Here is a 17,021-nt window from a genome sequence, read left to right as displayed (position 1 = left end):
AGTGTCAGCAAAATCTATTATTTTTTCGCAGAGTAAGCAGCAAGAAAATACACACAAGAAAATAGATACACAATGCTGAAGTTACTCAGCGGGACAGTCAGCTTCTCTAGAGGAAAGGAATAGGTGATGTTTTGGGTCGAGACCCTACTTTGGACTGAGAGTCCGGGGAGAATGTCTCAGCCTGAAGAAGAGTCTCGACCCAAATCAATGGCCCTGCCTGCATTTGGTCGCACTGATGTATATAGGATTCCACACCTGGAACAGCGGATACAGTAGATATGCTTCCTAGTACAGTATTGTATTGTATATCTTTATTTTCATTTCCTGAGTATTCGCATACCCAGAGGAAACAAAAAAACGTTGCTCAACCAGTGTCCATTCAGTGTGCATTAAAAATAAATAGAAATAAAAATACATATATCATGAACAAATTAACACTCTACTAAACATCAATCAGTAGATACAGCAGTTAATGCCTTCATTGACTATGTGAAACTGAACCAACTTTTGCTATGTAACCCTTAACGATTAGTCGCAAGTTTAAAGAAAAAGGATTCATGCGTCAAATCCTAAAGACTATGGAAAGCGTGCAGAGAATATTTACAAGGATGTTGCCAGGACTCGAGGGTCTGAGCTAGAGGGAGTGGTTGAGTAGACTGGGTCTCGATTCCTTACAGCGCAGGAGGGTGAGGGGAGATCTTATAGAGGTGTACAAAATCATGGGAGGAATAGATCGGGTAGATGCACAGAGTCTCCTGCCCAGATTAGGGGAATCGAGGACCAGTGGACATAGGTTTAAAGTGAATTGGAACAAATTTAATTGGAATCTGAGGGGTAACTTTTTCACACGAAGGGTGGTGAGTGTATGGAACAAGCTGCCAGAGGAGGTAGTTGAGGAAGGGACTATCCCAACAGGTACATGCCTAGGAGTGTTTTGGAGGGATATGGGCCAAACGCAGGCCGGTGGGACTAGTGTAGTTGGGAAATCTTGGCCGGTGTGGGCAAGTTGGGCCAAAGGGCGTGTTTCCATGCCTCTATGACTCTATGATAAGATACGATATCCAAATTATATTTAAATTTCCTTCAATAAAATATAGAGAGCCTGTAACATGGGATATCAAGTTTGTAGGAAGGAACTGCAGATGCTGGTTTAAACCGAAGATAGGCACAAAATGCTGGAGTAACTCAGCAGGACAGGCAGCATCTCTGGAGAGAAGGAATGGGTGACGTTTCTGGTCGAGACCCTTCTTCAGATTGAAGAAGACTGAAGAAGAGTTGGAATCCTGAGGGAGGGTCTCAACCCCGAAACGACACCCATTCCTTCTCCCCAGAGATGCTGCCTGTCCCGCTGAGTTACTCCAGCATTTTGTGTCTATCATGGGATATCAAACCGGTTCCTTTTCTTTTTTCTTTTAGCAGTAACCCTCTGGGAAATCTCAGTGCAGAATAAATCACCGTGAAAAAAAATAAATAAAAAGGAGGACTTTGTTTCGAACCTTGTTTTTTTTCACTTGACACCGAGCTCATTTTGCAACGTAATCTTCTCGGAGAAATGCAACCCGGATCGATGGGAAACAAACGTTGAAACAGACTCAAAAATACTTGTCCAAGAGTATTTCGTGTGCTCGAGGTGTTGAGTGACTGACCCATTTCTTACCAACTTTTCACCATGTGAAAGGAGCCCATGTTAAAATATGTGGAGCGAATGCATTTCAGTGCGTTCTGATTACAGTGGAAGGATTGATAAAATACAGTTGACTCCTGATAAATGCGCAGCCAATTTAGCATGAAATGTTCTCCTTGGATCAGGTATGTGTTTATCCAGACTCAACAGTATAAACTATTTAGCACTGCCTCCTAATTCATGCTGATATATTTTTTGAGAGAAATTGCAGCCCCATTGAGTGTAACATTGAACAGGACCGGGTATAATTTGGTTTGGGACCAGAGTATCATTAAGGAAGGAATGTGCAGAGTCAGAGTTTTAGATAATGTAACTGAATCCAATGAGGGTGGGCAGGAGTTAAGTCCGATTTATTCTCAGCTGGTCATGAGGCTGATTAACACTGAACGCCTGTCTGCAAGTCAGACCCAATCTGTTGTACTGATAGTTTCAATGGCGCAGGGCAATGTGAAAAGACCCAGGTCAATGGGACTGACAAGAGTGGTCTATCAGGAGCCAGCTCTGGACGAGATGAGCTGAACGATCTACTTCTGCGCGGAAGAATTCCACCATGTTGCACATCATGTTCCAGATCTATTATTCATTCCATTATCATGGCCCACATTCAGTTTAGTTTAAGAAGGAACTGCAGATGTTGGTTTCCACTGAAGATAGACACAAAAGACTGGAGTAACTCAGCGGGACAGGCAGCATCTCTGGAGAAAAGGAATAGGTGATGTTTCGGGTCGGAACTCTTCTTCAGACTCATAAAAAACAGTCTAGGTGAGGGGGGTGGGGGGGGGAAGAATTAATAGAATGCTGAGGGGAAGCTTATTACACTAAGGTTGGTGGGTGTATGGAACGAGTTGCCGGAGGAGGTAGTTGAGGTAGAGACTATCGCAACATTACTAAAAAACATTTGAATAGGTTTAGAGGGATATGAGCAAAATGCAGTCAGGTGGGACTAATGTAGATAGGACATGTTGATCGGCGTGGGCTAACTGGCCTCAACTACATTTTGTTGCAAAGAATTCCAGAGATTCACCACTCTCTGTGTAAAAAATGTTTTTCTCATCTCAGTCCTAAAGGATTTCCCCTTTATCCTTAAACTGTGAGCCCTTGTTCTGGACTTCCCCAACATCGGGAATAATCTTCCTGCATCTAGCCTGTCCAACCCCTTAAGAATTTTGTACGTTTTGTAATTGTGCAATCTGTTAATACAAATACTGTAAATAATGGATAATTTTATTAAACTGTATGCAGTTTTAAATAAGGGGTGATTATATTATCTAGCGATATATGGGTTTCAATCGAGGATAAATTTTGTACGTTTCTATAAGATCCCCCCTCAATCTTCTAAACTCCAGCGAGTACAAGCCGAGTCTATCCAGTCTTTCGTCATATGAAAGTCCTAACATCCCAGGAATCAGTCTGGTGAACCTTCTCTGTACTCCCTCTATGGCAAGAATGTCCTTCCTCAGATTAGGAAACCAAAACTGTACGCAATACTCCAGGTGTGGTCTCACCAAGACCCTGTAGAACCTCCCTGCTCCTATACTCAAAAACGTACAGGTTTGCAGGCTAACTGGCTTTGGTATAATTGTAAATTGTCCCCAGTGTGTGTAGGATAGTGTTAAGGGGCTGTCCCACTTGGATGACTTAATTGGCGAGTTTAAAAGAGTTTGAAAAAATGACATGTTGAAGACCTCCTTCGACTATGTTGAAGACCAGCTTCGACTAGCTGTGACTAACTTTGTGAAAATTGGACACCGAATAGTGGAGAGTGAAGATGACCTCCTTCAACCTCCCTTCAACCTCCCTTCGACTATGATGAAGATTATCTACGACTATCTTCGACTACCTTTGACTACCCTCAATTACCTACGACTAACATGGCGACCTACTATGACCTACTACGACAAAACCTACGAGTAAATAAAGTATCGATTTTTTCCATGGCGACCTCTTTTTACTCGCAAGCGTTTTTTAACATATTGAAAAAAAAACCGTGACCTAGCTGAGGCCTCGAGTACGCGGAGACCACTCTCGAGCATGAAGGAGAGTTACGAAGACCTCCTACGACCTCTTGTCAACCATGCTGCGAGTATGAGTCGAGGGCAAACTCACCAGAACTCACGGATTAGGTCGCTGCAGTGGGGCAGCCCCTTTATATATCTAAACTAAACTAAACTAAACATTGATTTCACAGGTCGGCCGAATGTGCGTTGATTGAATTTTATTCTCCTCTACCCTGAGAGAAGACATTGCGCTTTTAGTCTGAAGAAAGGTCTCAACCCGAAAGGTCACCTATTCCTTTTCTCCAGAGATGCTGCTTGACCCGCTGAGTTACTCCAGCATTTTGTGTCTATCTTCAGGGAGATTCTTATGGTCACAGTTCATGTTAGTGACCTACTTCAAATTTATGATCCTATTAATTTCAGTTGGAATCTTCAGTTGGAAGCAGGGAAAGATTTGGGAAATTATATTTATTTTAAGTATTTTCGGCATTTAAAAATATTGAAATAAAAATATTGTTTACTTCATTTGTTTTTTATTTTAAATGGCAGGGCACCGAGAAACATTGAAAATCATGGGCGGCTTCAGTGGTGGGAAAGCTGAGGGTCGTGACTATTAAAATATATTTGGAAAGATACATGGATGGAATGGGTGAGAGAGATATGGGCCACGTGAAAGCAAATGGGATTAGCCCACTTTGCCGACTTGGTCAACATGGACATGGTGGGCCGAATGGCCTGTACTGTACTAGGAGGTGAGAGTCCATTTAAAAAAAAAGTATATTTCATTGCTTTAGACTTTAGAGGCACAGCGCGGAAACAGACCCTTCAGCCCACAGTCTGTGCTGAGCAACAATCAACGGTTACACATTATCCGACACACTAGGGACAATTTCCAATTTTTATTACCAAAACCAATGAACATACAAACTGTACATCTTTGGGGTGTGGGTGGAAACTAGAGCACCCGGAGAAAACCCACGCGGTCACATGGAGAATGTGCAAACTCTATACAGACAGAACCCGTAGTCAGGATCGAACCCGTGTCTCTGCCGCTATAAGGCAGCAACTCTGCCACTGCGCCTCTGTGCCATCCAATTTCCTTTAAAATTTGAAAGTGAATAATTTAACAGGTATTAAATACAAACTCCTTAGATCAGTATCTAATATAGAAAGACACAGCCTACTCGGTCGGTGTTGGTCTCTGTGTCAAATGTATAAAATCTCAATTTAGAGCCTTGGAGGAATTTCTAAAATTTATTAGTCCTTGGGCAACCGATAACTGAAATGAAAAAATAAGTGAATTCAAACTGATTTAATCTCTCCAGAGATTCATGATGACTCCTGTTTAAATAAATATTTCAGTTCTAATATCTGATTTGATGAATGCATTTGGAATTTATGTTCCTTGAGAGCTTCCTCTCAAAACTCTGCATACTTTTGTCAACAACCAATGTTTTTTTCTTCAATATACTTTTCATTCCACAGCTTAGTTTAGAAATACAGCGCAGAAACAAGCCCTTCGGCTCATCGAGCCCGCACCGACCAACGATCCCCGCACATTAACACTACCCTACACACACGAGCGACAATTTACATTATGCCAAACCAGTTAACCTTCAAACCTGCAAAAACTTTTCACTTTCCAAAAACGTACAGGTTTGTGGGTTAATTGGCTTGGTAAAATTGTAAATTGGCCCTCGTGTGTGTAGGATAGTGTTAGAGTGCAGGGATCGCTGGTCTGCGTGGACTCAGTGTGCCGACGGGCCTGGTTCCGCGCTGTGTCTCTAAACTAAACTAAACTAAGCTCCCTCCACTTCCCATCCATTAAAGTTCCCCATCACTCGTAACTTTTAGCTTTTTAGATAATTTGGTTGCAAATTACATACACTAAAATGTCATTTGACTGTATACACTTTGTTAATGATTGGAAATTATACCTTTGAAATAAAAGAGCTACTATAAGCAAGTGCCCACCATTTCACATGTATGCTTCTAACTGCAGATAATTATAACAGTTAACAACATGTCATTATGATAAAGCTTATATCATTCAACTGATTATATGGCTCAAACGGTTGATAATTGTGCAATCTGTTAATACAAATACTGTAAATAATGGATAATTTTATTAAACTGTATGCAGCTTTAAATAAGGGGTGATTATATTATCTAGCGATATATGTGTTTCAAACGAGGATAAATTATGTCATTAAAATTTATTCTTTCCTCAAACTGTGCTTGATTATATGATTTAATTACATCCATGTGTCAAGTATAGGTAATTTACTTGTTACAAGCTACGATGACGACTAATTATAGCAAGGAGCTATATGTAGGCCCTAACATAATGGTAATTATGCCACTCACTCTCTACATATTCATCCATAAAATTATGTATCTCCGTAATTCATAACTGCATTACATTAACATTCTACATAAAATAGGCATACATTAGCCAAACATTTTCAATAGTTATAAGAGTCAAAAGTCAAGTATGTTTAATTGTCAAAAACAGAACAATGAAATTGTAATTCTTATTTGCAGCAGCACTAGAGGTTTGTTAACACAATACACATAGATAACATATGATCAACGCAAATTCCATAAATTGATCCAATTACTCATGCAACAAAAACCCCTGACTTCTTTATGCAACTAAAGGCAGTCAATATTTCATGGTTGTCGGGAAGAAGCTGTTCTTGTACCAAAGATAGACGCAAAGTGCTGGAGTAACTCAGCGGGTCAGGCAGCATCTCTGGAGACAAGGAATAGGTGACATTTCGGGTCAAGACTCTTCTTCAGACTGGAGACCTTCTCTCCGGAGATGCTGCCTGGCCCTCTGAGTTACTCCAGCATTTTGTGTTTATCTTCGGTGTAAACCAGCATCTGTAGTTCCTTATTGCACATGTTCTTGAACCTGGTTATTATGGTTTTCAAGCACCTGTACATTCGTCTCGATGGCAGGAATGAAAGGCGATCATGTCCAGGGTGATGCGAGTCCTTGATGATACTGGCTGCCTATTTGAGATGGTGCGTCCTATAGATACAGATGGTGGGAAGATCAGTACCTGTGATAGACCAGACAGTATCTGTTGCATAAATTGAAGTGAATGAGAATTATGAAGTATGTAGTCTTATGCTACCTCTTTCTCTATTTAGTTTAGTTTGGAGATACAGCGTGGAAACAGGACCTTCGGCTCACCGACCAGCGATCCCCGCACATTAATGCGACCCTACACACACTAGGGACAATTTACATTCATACCAAGCCAATTAACCTACAAACCTGTACGCCTTTGGAGTGTGGGAGGAAAACGAAGATCTCAGAGAAAACCCACACGGTCGCAGGGAGAACGTACAAACTCCGTACAGACAGCATCCGTAGTCAGGATCGAACCCGGGTCTCTGGCACTGCAAAGGCAGTGGCATTACCGCTACACCACCGTGCCAACGCCCCTTGTTTGCCCTTTTACCACAGTGTTTGTATCCCCCTCGTCTCAACCCTAAAGGATTAGGACTGAAGTGTCTGCCTGGCCATAAAAAGGGATTTAATTAACTGATTGATCCCCATTCATCTTCATTTGTCAGCATCAGTTCCAGGTCTCGTGAATGCATCTTCTGAATGCAGTTTCCTGGTTTCAACTGAAAGGCAGAAGTTTGAACAAAAGTGTAAATTAATTGATAAACACACTGTACCAGGAAATTGGAATATTTGAATATTAATAAAAACATCTACCTTAACAAACTGCAAAATATACTCAGACATACTCAAAGAGTCTGAAGAAGGGTCTTGTCCCCAAAATGTCACCTTTAGTTTAGTTTAGGGGTACAGCGTGGGAAAGGCCCTTCAGCCCACCAAATTCTCCATGCATTCTCTAGGATAGAAAATGTAAGATTATTTATAACTTGGTGACAAATGTGATTATAAACCAAAGTCTGAATAAAGTCCTTACTTATTTCCCTATTGGAAACGGTCCAGTTTTTTGTTTCGTTTCGAGATGCAGCGTGGAAACAGGCTCCTCGGCCCACAGCGTCCGTGCCGACCAGCGATCACCCGGTGTGCCACTTCTATCCTACACACAAAGGATTATTTACAGAGACCAATTAACCAAGAAACCTATGTATCTTTGGAATGTGGGAGGAAACCAGAGAACCCGGAGAAAACCCACGTGGTCATAGGGAGACCATACAATGTGTAGGGAAGAACTGCAGATGCTGGTTTAAATCGAAGATAGACACAAAGTGCTGGAGTAGCTCAACGGGTCAGGCAGCATCTTTGGAGAGAAGGAATGAGTGACGTTTTGGGTCGAGACCCTTCTTCAGACTGATGTCAGGGGAGGGGGCGGGACAAAGATAATATGTGGTCGGAGACAGTAAGACTAGTGGGAGAACTGGGAAAGGGGTGGGGATGGAGAGAGAAAGCAAGGGCTATGAGAAGTCAATGTTCATACCGCTAGGGTGTAAACTACCAAAGCGAAATATGGGGTGCTGTTCCTCCAATTTGCACTGGGAATCACTCTGACAATGGATGAGGAAGAACAGATTGGGAATGGGAGGGGGAGTTGAAGTGCTGAGCCACTGGGAGATCAGGTAGGTTAAGACGGACTGAGTGGAGGTGTTCAGCGAAACGATCGCCGTGCCTGCACTTTGTCTTGACGATGTAGAGAAGTCGACACCCAAAACAACGGATACAGTAGGTAAGTAAGCGCATTTTATTTATATAGCACGTTTAAATCAACTCGCGTTGAAACCAAAGTGCTTTACATAGAAGAAATAATTAGGTTTCCGTACACACATAGAAAAAAAAACAAAAGCAAAACAGTAGATGAGGTTAGAGGAGCTGCAAGTGAAAAGTGAGGTTGGGGGAGGTACAAGGGAGAACATTCGGACTCCGTACAGACAGCAACCTTAGTCAGGGTCGAACACAGGGAAAACTGTTTTCAATATACCCAACACTTACATGCCTCATGTGTATGCAATGTCCCACATGCTTAAAATGATAACCCCATATCTGAAGAAGGATGTGTTGGCGCTGGAGAGGGTCCAGAGTTTATGAGAATGACCTCAGGAATAAGTGGGTTAACATACGACGTTTGATGGCACTGGGTCTGTACTCGCTGGAGTTTAGAAGGATGAGGGGAAAAACCTCATTGAAATTTACAGAATAGTGAAAGGCCTGGATAGGGTGGATGTAGAGAGGATGTTTACACTAGTGGGAGAGTCTAGGACCAGAGGTCATAGCCTCAGAATTAAAGGATGTTCCTTTAGGAAGAAGATGAGGAGGAATTTCTTTGGTCAGAGGTTGGTGAATCTGTGGAATTTATTCTGTGTCCAATCTGTGGAATTGGGTGGTTACGGTAGCGCAGCGGTAGAGTCGCTGCCTTGCAGCACTTCCAGCGACGGAGACCCGGGTTCGATCCTGACTACGGGTGCTGTCTGTACGGAGTTTGTACGTTCTTCCCGTGACCGCGTGGGTTTTCTCCGAGATCTTCGGTTTCCTCCACACTCCAAGACGTACAGGTTTGTAGGTTAATTGGCTTGGTGTGTGCGTAAATTGTCCCTAGTGCGTGTAGGATAGTGTTAATGTGCGGGGATCGCTAGTTCGTTGCGGACTTGGTGGACCGAACGGCCTGTTTCCACGCTGTATCTATAAACTAAACTAAAAGAAGGCTTTGATAGTCAAGTCAATGATATGTTTAAGACAGAGACAGATAGATCTTGTTTGTATGGGTGTCAGGGGTTATGGGGAGAAGGCAGGAGAATGGGGTTGAGGGAAAGATAGTTCAGCCATGATTGAATGGCGGAGTGGACTTGTTGGGCCGAAGGGCCTAATTCTGCTCATATCACTTATGAACTTATGAATCAATCTCGTGGGCTATGAATTAAGTGAGGCAGAATAAAATGGATGCACACTCCAATAGTGTCAATCCAATAACAGAATTGCTCCTTCAGTCTGAAGAAGGGTCTCAACCCCAAACATCAGCCATTCCTTCTCCTCAGAGATGCTGCCTCATCCGCTGAGTTTCTCCAGCAATTTGTGTCTGCAACAGAATTGCTCCTACAGTAATGCAATATCTTAATAATCATTATGCCATAGGCAAAGTTATAAATAAAAATTAGAATTTAAATTTAATTGTTGGGACAGCACAGTGGCGCAAAGGTAGAATTGCTGCCTTACAGCGCCAGAGACCCTGGTTCGATCCTGACTGCAGGTGCTGTCAGTACAAAGTTTGTATGTTTGTACATTTTTCCCGTGACCGCATGGGTTTCCCCCGGTGCCCTGCTTTCCTCCCACACTCCAAAGACGTACGGGTTTGTAGGTTAATTGGTTGGAAATTGGAAATTGTGTGTAGGATAGTGCCAGTGCACGGGGAATCGATGTTCGGCCTGAACTCGATGGGCCAAAGGGCCTGTTTCCGCGCTGTATCTCTAAACTAAAAAATGATAGGATAGGTGGATGAATGTGAAAGGTAAATCAGTTCATTGAACAAGTACTTTCACTGTTTAATTGTCATGAATTCCTTTAAATAGTTTCTATGAAAGCAGATTTACTGCTGGTGGTCTCATCAGCTGAGGTTATACAACCAAATAAATTTGACTCGTTTGCAAATTAACTTTTATTTTTTTACTTCTGGCTGTCCGTTTCAATCTGGTTTCATGTTTCACTGAAGTGCGAAAATTTCAATCTCGAACATGTCCCTGACACCCCCCGAGGGCTGGAGTTAAGAGTTTTATTTCTTCAATTCAGTTAAATATTACAAGCTTGCAGGCTGCTGCAATTAAATCACGTGCAAAGCAATGATCAGCAGTGGATTGTTTTGTGTGGAGCAACATGAAACAAGGTACTTTAGCTGAGTTGAGTTTTGTTTAGTTTAGTTTAGTTTGGTTTAGTTTAGAGATACAGTGCGGAAACAGGCCCTTCGGCCCACCGAGTCCGCGCCGACCAGCGATCACCCCGCACACTAACACTACCCTACACACTTGGGACAATTTACAGTCATAACAAGTCAATTAACCTACAAACCTGTAAGTCTTTGGAGTGTGGGAGGAAATGGAAAATCTCGGGGGAAACCCATGCAGGTCACGGGGAGAATGTACAAACTCCGTTCAGACAAGCGCCGGTAGTCAGGGTCAAACCCGGGTCTCTGGCGCTGGAAGGCAATAGCTCCACCGCTGCGCCACCGTGCCATTCTATGCTGTGTTGTTCCATGTTCTATGTAATGAGTTAGTGTAGGACTAGAGTAAATGGGTGCTTGTTGCTTGACTCGGTCATAGAAACCATTGGTCCATCAAGTTGGCGACAGGGTGGTGCAGCGATATAGTTGCCGCCTTACAGCACTTGCAGTGCCATAGATCCAGGTTTGGGTCTAATTCTCTTGGTATGACTGTCATATGCTGAAAGAATGGAGTGGCTGGGCTTGTACACTCTGGAATTTAGAAGGATGAGAGGGAATCTTATTGAAACAAGATTATTAAGGGTTTGGACACGCTAGAGGCAGGAAACGTGTTCCCGATGTTGGGGGAGTCCAGAACCAGGGATCACAATATAAGAATAAGGGGTAAGCCATTTAGAATGGAGACAAGGAAACACTTTTTCACACTGAGAGTTGTGAGTCTGGGGAATTCTCTGCCTCAGTGGAGGCCGGTTCGCTGGAAACTTTCAAGTGAGAGATAGATAGGGCTCTTAAAGATAGCGGAATCAGGGGATATGGGAAGAAGGCAGGAACGAGGTACTGATTGTGGATGATCAGCCATGATCACATTGAATGGCAGTGCTGGCTTGAAGGGCCAAATGGCCTACTCTTGCGCCTATTGTCAATTGTGTATTGCCCTTTCATGGTGACTCTTTGCATACTGAGTTACTCCGGCATTTTGTGTCTGTTCACAATTGTACGTTCTCCCTGTGACGTGGGTCACAGCGCGGGTTTTCTCCGGGTGCTCCGGATTATGGGTTACGGTGCGAAGGCAGGAGAATTGGATTGAGAGGGAAAGGTAGATCAGCCATGATGAACTTGATGGGCCGAATGGCCTAATTCTGCTCCAAGAACTTGTGAACTTATGACTCGGAAAATAATGTCACTGTGTTAATGATTATAAAACACTATTGCATTACTGATATATAAATTACTTTCAGTTTAGTTTATTGTCACATGTACCGAGTTACAGTGAAAAGCTTTTGTTGCGTGTTAACCAGCCAGCGGAAAGACAATACATGATTACAATCGAGTCATTTACAGTGCACAGATACATGATGAAAGAAATAACATTTAGTTCAAGGTAAAGCCCGTAAAGTCTGATCAAAGATAGTCCGATAGTAGTTCCGGACCGTTGGTGACGGTTCAGTTGAATGATAACGGCTGTGAAGAAAAAGTCCCTGAATCTGGAGGTGTGGGAGAGGGGAGAATAGGGAGTGGCCAGGGTGCGTCTCGTCCTTGATTATGTTGCTGGCCTTACCGAGGCAGCGTGAGGTGTAAATGGAGTCGACGGGAGGGAGGTTGGTTTGTGTGATGGTCTGGTCTGCGTCCACGATTCGCTGCAATTTCTCGTGGTCTTGGATGGAGCTGTTCCCAAACCCAGCTGTGACGCATCCCGATAAAATGCTTTCTACTGCGCATCCTGCAGAGTAGACCTTCTCCCTCGATGGGCTAGTGGGGGGGGGGTGGACAATGTTGGCCCTTGGACTCTGGAGACGCAGAGACGGGGTAGGGGGAGGAGGGGGGGCGGAGGGCAAACACTGCTGCAAGAAGACTCTGCCCTGTCCCGTTCACCCTGCAGGCAGGCGTGGCTCCGTTCACGGACAGAATCCGAAGCCACTCCAGCGTTTAGCATCCAGACTGGTGCCAAACCAAACCATAATTCGCAGACAGGAGACATGGCTTTGTGAGCTGGTCTGGGGCCAGCCCAGCACCCTCTCCGTACATTTACATGGCACTTCATTCGGGAGCTGTGTCAACAGCAGAGCCATGACGGGTGTAGCGTGAGCACAGGTCAGGTGGAAGAACCTTATAATGAGGTGAAAAGGCACTTTATTCACTGCAACCAAACAAATTACTTACCGCAGCTGAGCGACTGACGCTCCCTGCAATCCACTCCCTTTCCTTCTATTGATTGCACCCAATCTTTCGAGTCAACGTGAAATTTTACCCGTGAACCTGGATCATCGTCCTAAGGGGTTTGGCAGGCAGCGTATGTTCCTCTTTAAAACCCCCCTCATTGGCTGGAGAGCTGGCGTCGCGATCGCGAGTGCACTTTGCCGCACGTCGTTGGTTCCCAGAATGTAAATAAATCAGTCGCTGCCACACGGCGGCCCCAGTTAACATTGCCCGTGGTGTTATCTGTCGTTTTATAGGTAACTGCTTTCTTGTTACTGATCATTTCGCAAATGAGTTCCAGATTGGCTTTTCTTGGCAGCCGTGCCTCTCGTCAGGTTTTTATTAGGCTGTGGTCGGAGCAGCCCGCTTTCATTTTCAGAGGTGGGACAGCTTACTCTTTGTGTAAACACAGGGAGGTGAAAAGGGAGCCTGTCTGTCCGAGCCTAATGAACGGGCGTGTAAGGCTCCACGCGTCTAGTTCGGGCCTAGAAGGATACAGCATGTGTGTCCTTTCCAACTTCCCTCGGTAACCACAGCCTCACAAGGAACATCTGTGCTGGCGTGTGCAGCTTGGGAATAAGGTATAAGAAAGAACTGCAGATGCAGGTTTAAATCGAAGGTAGACACAAAATGCTGGAGTAACTCAGCGGGTGAGGCCGGTTCTCTGGATGCCTACAAGAGAGAGTTAGATGGAGCCCTTAAAGTTAGCAGAGTCAGTGGATATGGGGAGAAGGCAGGAATGGGGTACTGATTGTAGATGATCAGCCATGATCACATTGAATGCTGGTGCTGGCTCGAAGGGACGAATGGCCTACTCCTGCGCCTATTGTCTATTGAGGCAGCATCTCTGGAGAGAAGGAATGAGCGACGTTTCGTGTCGAGACACTTCTTGAGTCCGAAGGTGGGTCTCGACCCAAAACGTCGCCCATTCCTTCTCTCCAGAGATGCTGACTCGCCCGTTGAGTTACTTCAGCATTTTGTGTCTACCTTAGGAATAAGGTAAATACTTCTCCATTGCAGTGTTTCAGTGGAAGGAACATTGGCCATCGGCAGACATCGCGGCTTCCGTCGGGAGTTAGGACGTTACGAGGATGATGCCTGGGCTCGAGGGCCTGAGCTATGGGGAAACATAGAAACATAGGAAACAGGGGCAGGAGCTGGCCATTCGGCCCTTTGATCCACCACCGCCAGTCAAATGATCATGATTGATCATCCAAAATCAACACACCATTTCTGCTTTTTCCCCATATCCCTTGATTCCTTTATCCCTAAGAGCTAAATCTAGCTCTCTCTTGAATACATCCAGTGAATTGGCCTCTATCATCTTCTGTGGCAGAGAATTCCGCAGATATTCAGATAGCTTAATAGTAGGATGAGGGATGTCCAAAATCATTCGAGCACTCTGTGGATTTACACTATCTAGTCCCCTCATGATTTTATACACCTCTACGAGATTAGCCCTCATCCTCCTGCGCTCCAAGGAATAAAGTCCTAGCCTGCTCAACCTCTCCCTGTAGCTCAGGCCCTTGAGTCCTAGTAACATCCTCGTAAACCTTCTCTGCCACCTAGATGGTGTATTGATTTAAGAATAAAGGGTAAGCCATTTTGAACGGAGACGAGGAAACACTTTTTCACCCAGAGAGTTGTGAGTCTGTGGAATTCGCTGCCTCGGAGGGTGGTGGAGGCCGGTTCTCTGGATACTTTCAACGGAGAGCTAGATAGGGCTTTTAAAAATAGCGGAGTCAGGGGATATGGGGAGAAGGCAGGAACGGGGTAATGATTATGGATGATCAGCCATGATCGCATTGAATGGCAGTGCTGGCTCGAAGGGCCGAATGGCCTGCTTCTGCCGCTGTTTTCTATGTTTCTGTGTTGGTGGATGGTGAAGTGTTGGAGGCGATCGATCCTTGTCTTTTCTCGCCTCCACTGCTTCACCCTTCCCCTCACCCCCTCCCTCTAATTTTAAACTCCCATATCCTTGAGTAGAAAACTATCTATTCACATCTCTGAACCCCTCGTGAATTTTTAAACCTCTAAGGTCACTCCTGTCCAAATTTCTAAAGTTAATTCATCTCACTTGTTGCTGAAAGTATTTGATTTTGCCAAACACCAATTAAAAATTGGCAAACATCACCAAACACCAAAGACGTACAGGTTTGTATGCTAATTGGCTTGGTATGAATGGAATTTTTCCCTAATAGAAACATAGAAACATAGAAATTAGGTGCAGGAGTAGGCCATTCGGCCCTTCGAGCCTGCACCGCCATTCAATATGATCATGGCTGATCATCCAACTCAGTATCCCGTACCTGCCTTCTCTCCATACCCCCTGACCCCCTTAGCCACAAGGGCCACATCTAAGTCCCTCAAATATAGCCAATGAACTGGCCTCAACTACCCTCTGTGGCAGAGTTCCAGAGATTCACCACTCTCTGTGTGAAAAAAGTTCTTCTCATCTCGGTTTTAAAGGATTTCCCCCTTATCCTTAAGCTGTGACCCCTTGTCCTGGACTTCCCTAACATCGGGAACAATCTTCCTGCATCTAGCCTGTCCAACCCCTTAATGTAGGATCGTGTTAATGTGCGGGATTCGCTGGTCGGCGTGGACTCGGTGGGCCAAAGAGCCTGCTCCTGCCCTGTATCTCTAAACTAGAGTCACAGAGTCACAGTCACACAGCGTGGAAACAGGCACTTCGACCCAACTTGCCCACACCGGCCAACATGTCCCAGCTACACTAGTCCCACCTGCCGGCGTTTGCTCCATATCCCTCCAAACCTGTCCTATCCATGTAAACTAAACTAAACTGCATTAAAAAACAAAATTCAGGTCCTAATTGCATTCCAAAGACATACCAAAGCCCTTTTAAAACCTTGATTACTAATGGGCCTGGCCCATTGAGGCGACTCTTTAGGCGACTGCCAGGGACTAATTTTAATGGAATTCACCTACGACACGTGACGACAACCTACGACACACAAACAATTGTCGCCATTGTCACCGAAAATTTTTCAACATGTTGAAAATCTTGTGGCAGTTGCCTGTAGTCGCCCAGAAAATCGCCTAAGTGGGACAGGTCCATTAAGTATCGCCGCACTGACTTAGAAACATAGAAACATAGAAACATAGAAATTAATGTCGCCATTCGGCCCTTCGAGCCTGCACCGCCAAAATGGCTGATCATCCAACTCAGTATCCCGTACCTGCCTTCTCTCCATACCCTCTGATCCCCTTGGCCACAAGGGCCACATCTAACTCCCTGTAAATATAGCCAATGAACTGGCCTCAACTACCCTCTGTGGCAGAGAGTTCCAGAGATTCACCACTCTCTGTGCCGAAAAAAAAAGGACTTAATGAGTTCTTTAATCTTGACCGTCAAAAAGCGTGTGAAAGAGATTGAAGGAGACCAGAAGATGGAAGAATTTGGGACAGGCAATCACTGTTTCACGTTCTAGAAACAAAACCTTTCCTTCAGGCAGTGAGGCAGAGTCTCAGCACCGGTATATTTCACAGCAGCCCAGCTGAAAGGAGTAGACAGGAAGAGGTGATCTGCACCTATTAAGTCAATCACATCAGATCAGTTTGTGTGTGTATGTGTTTATGAAAAATCTGGTTTAAATGTCCTGGGAAGAAACTTGTTAGTAATTATACTTAAAAAAGGAATGGTAAACAAAATGATTCTGCAATTAAGATGTCAATCGAGCCAGTTGGAGACACGTTTGTGCCTCAATAATTCCCTCGGTGGTTTACATTTTACAAAAAGGAATGCTGGACAAAATGAATCCGACTAGTGGTGAATCTGACAAAATGAATATGTAGGAGGAACTACAGATGGTGGTTTTAAACCAAAGATAGTCACAGAAAGCTGGAGTAACTCAACGGGTCAGACACCATCTCTGGAGAGAAGGAATAGGTGTGGTGTCTTATACATCGGCGAGATCAAACGTAGACTGGGCGGTCGTTTCGTTGAACACCTTCGATCAGTCCGCCTGGGCCCACCTGATCTCCCGGTGGCCAAACAGACCAAAACTCCCCTTCCCGTTCCCACACTGACCTTTCTGTCATGGGTTTCCTTCATCGTCAGGGTGAGGCCAAACGTAAATTGGAGGAACACCACCTCATATTTTGTTTGGGCAGCTTTACAACCCAGTGGTATGAATATTGATTTCGCTAACTTCAAGTAACCCTTGCATCCCCTCTCTCTCCATCCCTCCCACAACCTAGTCATTGTACTCGTTTCACGATCATCCT

Source organism: Leucoraja erinacea, chromosome 23 (assembly GCF_028641065.1).
Source record: "Leucoraja erinacea ecotype New England chromosome 23, Leri_hhj_1, whole genome shotgun sequence".
NCBI classification, from domain to species: Eukaryota; Metazoa; Chordata; class Chondrichthyes; order Rajiformes; family Rajidae; genus Leucoraja; species Leucoraja erinaceus.
This window is presented reverse-complemented; position numbering follows the sequence as displayed.